The sequence below is a fragment of the Malania oleifera genome, chromosome 13, assembly GCF_029873635.1.
Source record: "Malania oleifera isolate guangnan ecotype guangnan chromosome 13, ASM2987363v1, whole genome shotgun sequence".
In the NCBI taxonomy this organism is placed as follows: domain Eukaryota; kingdom Viridiplantae; phylum Streptophyta; class Magnoliopsida; order Santalales; family Ximeniaceae; genus Malania; species Malania oleifera.
In genome coordinates this window covers 74,409,687-74,416,224 of record NC_080429.1, presented here as the reverse complement: position 1 = coordinate 74,416,224, position 6,538 = coordinate 74,409,687, and the positions used below count along the sequence as shown (strand labels likewise).

General features: G+C 42.1%; 1 pseudogene; it reads right to left on the bottom strand.

Annotated features, from left to right (window-relative positions):
- Positions 1-441: 441 nt before the first annotated feature.
- Positions 442-6,279, bottom strand: LOC131145907 (uncharacterized; annotated as a pseudogene).
- Positions 6,280-6,538: the final 259 nt, after the last annotated feature.

Sequence of the window (6,538 nt, the reverse complement as noted above, 5' to 3'; positions counted from 1 at the left end):
TTTTGTTTGGACTTCATTTGGGACTAATCCTCTGAAATTGCCCTAATGTGGGGTGTGATCCTTTGACAGGTTAATCAAAAATTGAATTTTCCAGGCTCAAGAAGGGCTTGCAAGGGATCTCTTTTTGTTTCTTTTGGGTAGCAGAAAGATGGCCTGTCATCATTTCGAGTAGCCAATTGTTGTCTCATATGACTTGCCAGACCCTAAAGGACCCATACCCAGGTTAAATTTTGTAAACTGACTTTTGAAAAAAATACTGGTTTATCATTTAGGCTCAATTTGGTTATCAAATGGTAAATCGTTATTTGGCTCTTTTATAGGAAAGCAAATCGGCCAACGATGGCCATCTATCATTTGAACAAAACATGAATAATGAACAGTCATTAGATTTATGAAGCAAATCGTCATCTTATTGAATTTCCTTGAGAGTTTACAGGGTTTCTAAGAAAAATATTTCTTTACCGCATCTGAGTTTGTGGGGTGCACCAGATCGGCTCCATCCATGTCTGATAACAATAGGGCACCTCCTGAAAATGCTTTCTTTACCACATACGGCCCTTCATAATTTGGGGTCCACTTACCTCGGGGGTCATTATGAATTGGTAAAATCTTTTTCAAGACTAGATCTCCTTCTTGAAACCGTCGAATACGCACTTTCTTGTTAAAAGCTCTCATCATTCTCCTTTGGTATAACTGCCCATGAACTATAGCTGTCAATCTTTTTTCTTCAATTAGATTCAACTGGTCATATCTAGATTGCACCCATTCTGCTTCGGTTAACTCTGCTTCTTTTAAGACTCGTAACGATGGAATCTCAACTTCTATCGGAATTACGGCCTCCATTCCGTATACCAAAGAGAAAGGGGTAGCCCCTGTAGATGTTCGAACAGTGGTTCGATAGGCCAATAAAGCGAAAGGTAACTTCTCATGCCAATCTCTATAGGTCTCCTGTCATTTTTTCCAAGATGCTCTTGATGTTCTTATTGGCTGCTTCCACTGCTCCATTCATTTGAGGTCGATAGGGGGCTGAATTATGATGCTTGACCTTGAACTGACTGCATAATTTTGTCATGACCTCGTTGTTCAAGTTTTTAGCATTGTCTGATATTATCCTTTCTGGGATCCCATACCTGCAAATTAATTCTCTCCTGATAAAACGATTGATTACATTTTGAGTGACATTAGAGTATGATGCTGCTTCTACCCATTTTGTGAAGTAGTCAATGGCCACGAAAATGAATCGATGCCCATTACTGGCCTTCGGGGTTATTGGTCCGATCACATCCATGCCCCATGCTGAGAAAGGCCAAGGTGCAGATAAAACCTGGAGTTGAGTGGGTGGGACTTGTATGCGATCTCCATAGATTTGACACTTATGGCACCTTCGAACATACTCTATGCAATCCCGTTCCATGGTTATCCAATAGTATCCACTCCTTAGGATTTTTCGGGCCAACGAGTGTCCTCCCGCATGGGTCCCACAAACGCCGTCGTGTACTTCCTGTATGATTTGTCTGGCCTCTTGCAACTCCACGCACCGTAGGAGGGTCATATCATGGTTCCTTTTATACAATATCTCCCCATCTAAGAAGAATCCCATAGCTAGCCTCCGAATTGTCTTTCGGTCATTATTAGAGGCTCCTATGGGATACTCCTTCCATTGAATGTATGTTTTGATATCATGAAACCATGGCTTCCCATCGGCTTCTTCCGTCATTATACAATATGCAGGTTCCCTATGCATCCTTATTCGAATGGGTTCAATCTCTATTCCGAACTCAACCTTAAATAAAGCCGCCAATGTTGTTAGCGCATCAGGGATTAAGTTACTCTCTCTCGGTAAATGCGAAAAACTGATAGTATCGAATTCCTGCATCATTTCCTGAATGAACTCCTGATATGGTATTAATTTGGAATCCCGGGTTTCCCACTTTCCAGTCAACTGATAAATTACCAAAGCAGAATCTCCTTTTACAATCAATTTTTTAATGCCTCGGTCAATAGCCGCCTGTAAGCCCAATACGCACGCTTCATACTCAGCTATATTATTGGTACACGGAAAGGTGAGTTTGGCTGTGACTGGGTAATATTTACCCTCTGGTGATATGAGTACAGCCCCTATTCCATGCCCCCATACGTTGGTTGCCCCATCAAATAGCATCATCCACCCAACATTACCTTCCTTTTCTTGATCAATTGAATCAATATCTTGATCCGGGAAGTCAAACTCCATGGATTGGTAATCATTAACGGCCCTATCAGCCAAATATTCTGCTATAATGCTCCCTTTGATGGCTTTTCTCGTCACATATGTAATATCATATTCAGTCAACAGCATTTGCCAACGAGCCATCCGTCCTGTTACTGCAGGTTTCTCGAAAACATACTTAATCGGATCCATTTTAGAAATCAGCCATGTTGTGTAATACAGCGTGTATTGCCTTAATCTACTAACCACCCACACCAAAGCGCAACACGTCTTCTCCAGGTTAGAGTACCTAGATTCGTATTCCGTGAACTTTTTGCTTAAATAATAGATGGCGCGCTCCTTTCTTCCAGACTCATCGTGTTGTCCTAACACACACCCCATGGAATTCTCTGATACTACTAAGTACAATATAAGAGGCCTTCCAGGTACAGGGGGAACCAAAACTGGAGGGTTCAATAGATATTCTTTTATTTTCTCAAATGCTTTCTGACATTCTTCACTCCATTTTTCGGGGTTATCCTTCTTCAGCAGCTTAAATATGGGCTCACAAGTAGCAGTCAACTGAGATATAAATCGAGCTATGTAGTTCAATTGGCCTAGGAAACTCCTGACTTCTTTTTCGGTTTTGGGACTAGGCATTTCTCGAATAGCTTTTATTTTATCTGGGTCTACTTCAATCCCTTTCTCACTTACGATAAATCCCAACAATTTTCCTGAAGAAGCTCCGAATGTACATTTTTCTGGATTTAATTTCAGTTGACATTTTCGTAGCCTTTTAAATAGCTTCCTTAAGTTCATCACATGGCTATACTCATCTCGAGACTTAACAATCATGTCGTCCACATATACTTCTATCTCCTTATGCATCAAGTCATGGAATAATGTTACCATGGCTCTCTGATAGGTTGCCCCTGCATTCTTTAAACCAAAGGGCATAACCTTGTAGCAAAAGGTCCCCCATAAGGTGATAAACGTGGTCTTCTCTTTATCTTCTGGGGCCATCTTAATTTGATTATATCCAGAAAACCCATCCATGAATGAAAACAGGGCATGTCCCGCCGTATTGTCTACCAGCACATCTATGTGTGGAAGTGGGAAATTATCTTTAGGGCTAGCTTTATTCAAGTCTCGATAGTCAACACAGACTCTCACTTTTCCATTTTTCTTCATTATTGGAACTACATTGGCCATCCACTCTGGATATTTGGCTACTTCTAAAAAACCAGCCTCAAACTGCTTCTGTACCTCTTCTTTTATTTTGATCAACATATCTGGGCGCATTCTCCTCAGTTTCTGTTTTACCGGTTTGCTATCTGGGTAAATGGGTATTTTATGTGTTACTAAGTCCGTATCCAATCCCGGCATGTCCTGATATGACCATGCGAAAACATCTTGGTATTCCTTCAGAAGGTTTATCATTTCGCATCTTTCTTTTCCTCCCAACAGTGCCCCGATTTTTACTTCTTTTGGTTCCTCATTAGTCCCCAAATTTATTGTGACCGTGGGGTCACTACTGGTTAAAGTTGGTTTTTCATCTGATTTCAACATTCTTTGCATTTCAGGTGATAAGTCAGTCTCCTCTTCTATTTCAGCTTCTAGGATTAAGTTTTCAAAGTTAACATCAATTTCTGGCTCCTGAATACTGGTATGATTATTTTCCCTATCCCTGCATAAAACAAAGGTAAACAATTCTTTGACAAATGAACCAGTATGCAATAATGCGAAAGAAATGCATACTGGTTTTATTGATGAAAAAGACAAACGGTCCGAGGCAATAATGTCCACGGATTACAAAAAGAAAGCAAAATGAGCAAAAGCTATTACATGAAGTGAATTGGGTAATCAAAAGATGTCCAGTTCTGAATTTCTGTTCCTGTGGTTAATGGGTAGATCCATCTACTTGAGTCATTCATGTGGTCCCCTGATTCCAAGGTCAATATGCTCATCTGTTTCATTTCTTCCTCAAGAGTGACTTGATTGCCCTTTCGAAAGGTCTGATTCATTGGCGGGACTTCTACCCCCCATTTGGTACTTACTCTTCCTGTGCGCCTCTCGATTCGGAGTATTCTTTTCTCTTCTGCCTTCTTCTTATGGTCAGCTAAAGTAGGAGTATATCCGATGCCGTATCTCTCATTCATGCCTTCTGGTAACAATGGCATTGCGATGCCCTGAAGATACTTCCCCAACCCTTTTCCTGGGCAAAACCCTGATTTAATCATTTCAGTAGCCACCATACGCGTGGAAGAAGAGATCCGAGGTTGAGGGATAAAAGATCCCTCCATTATAGTAATGACGTTGATGATCTCAAATGCTCGGAATGAATCTTCGTGGGCTTCTTCAGCTGCTTCCACATAGGGAGTGGAAGAAGGTTTAGTAACCATTATATCGGTTTCCCCATTAACACATACCAGTTTATCCCCTACCACAAATTTCACTCGCTGATGCAAAGAGGAGGGAACTGCCCCAGTATTATGTATCCAAGGCCTTCCCAAGAGACAACTGTATGAAGGTGTAATATCCATGACTTGAAAAGTGATATCGAAGGTTACGGGTCCAATCTGAATAGGGATGTCAAGCGACCCTACGGACTCTCTTTGTGTTCCATCGAAGGCACGCACCACCAAATTGTTGGGTGTCACATAAGAAGGATCAATGGGTAACCTCTGCAGTGTAGTCATTGGCATAACATTGAGGGATGACCCATTATCTATCAAGACTCGAGACATCATATGATCCTTACATTTGGTGGATATATGCAGCGCCTTGTTGTGCTCCTGGCCTTCTGGCGGAATTTCTTCATCAGTAAAAGTGATGTAGTTGGAGGCCGCCAGACTTCTGATCACATGATTGAATTTATCAACGCTGATATCCTGGGGAATGTAGGCTTGATTTAGGGCTTTAAGTAACGCCTCCCGATGGGTCTCTGAATTTAGTAGAAGTGACAAAACAGATATGTGAGCCGGCATTTTCTTTAGTTGGTCCACAATGTTGTACTCGCTATGCTTTATTATCTTCAGGAATTCTTCGGCCTCTCCATTAGATATTGGACTTTTCACTGCCCTGTCTGGTTCCCCTGCATTCTGTCAGTTTGTTTTAGAAGAATCTGGCATATACACCCTACCACTTCGAGTTATCCCTTTCACCCCTGTTATATTGCTGGTGCTTCCTTCGACATACGCTTCACATTCATATTTCCAGGGTACTGCTTGGTTATTCTTGTATGGGAATGGCCTGGGAGTAGAGATCACCAAGCGAGCTGGCGCTTCCAGTGTGGGAAGAGCCTTGTTCATGGTAGGTATGAATGGTTGATTAGTGCACTGATGATATACCGGCCTGTTTTCCCCAATGACTGCAATCTCTCCACTTTTGCGGGTACAACCAATCTCTATAAACTTGTTATCCACCATCTTTTGCAAAAACATTCTAAAAGTTACACACTTTTTCACAGATCTTCCTTCTTTACTCTGACATAAACAAAGTGCATTAGTGGGGCAAACAGCCTCTTGCCCTATCCGACCTGCCGCAATAAGTTCATTGAACACCCAATCTAAAGACATTTGTTCAAAATCCACCTCATTCGTCCCTTCTTCTATCATTCCGACATTGTTACCCCCATGATTGGGCAAAGGGTTCCCTTGAATTCCGGGTTGTTTATCATCAAATGCTAGCCATCCAGCTTCTCTTAGTGTTTGAACCTTATTTTTGAATGCCCAACAACGTTCAATAGTGTGCCCGGGAGTGTTAGCGTGATATGCACACTTGGCTTCGGGGTCATACCATTGTGGAAAAGGTGCCGTAACGACCGTTCCAGGAATGACTGAAACTAAGTTCCTCTCCATCAATTGTGGGAATAATTCTGAGTATGTCATTGGAATAGGATCTATCCTTCTCATATTTCTCTGGATGCCTCTATCATGAGTTCGCATATTCGGTTGGGCGGGCATGGCCCCGGAAGGAACAACTTGGGGTCTACCTCCCGTATGAACTGTCTGATTGACAGAGGGCTCGAAAACAAAATTCCTCCTAGCCCCTTGGCCATGCTCTCTTTGATATTGTTGTCTTTGAACCATCTGGACCTCTTCTTCCTTTTTCTTGCTTGTCCACTTCTTGCCTAGACCAGTCTCTGTACTAATACTTTTAGTTCTCCCGACTTTGATGGCCGTCTCAATCCTCTCTCCGGTAGAAACAATGTCCATGAAGTCATGGGGGGTTGCCCCTAGGAGATGCCCGAAGTAAGGATCTTTCAAAGTATTCACAAATAGGGAAATAGCCTCCCTATCTTCCACCGGAGGATTGACTTGGACAGACATGTCCCTCCACCTATATGCA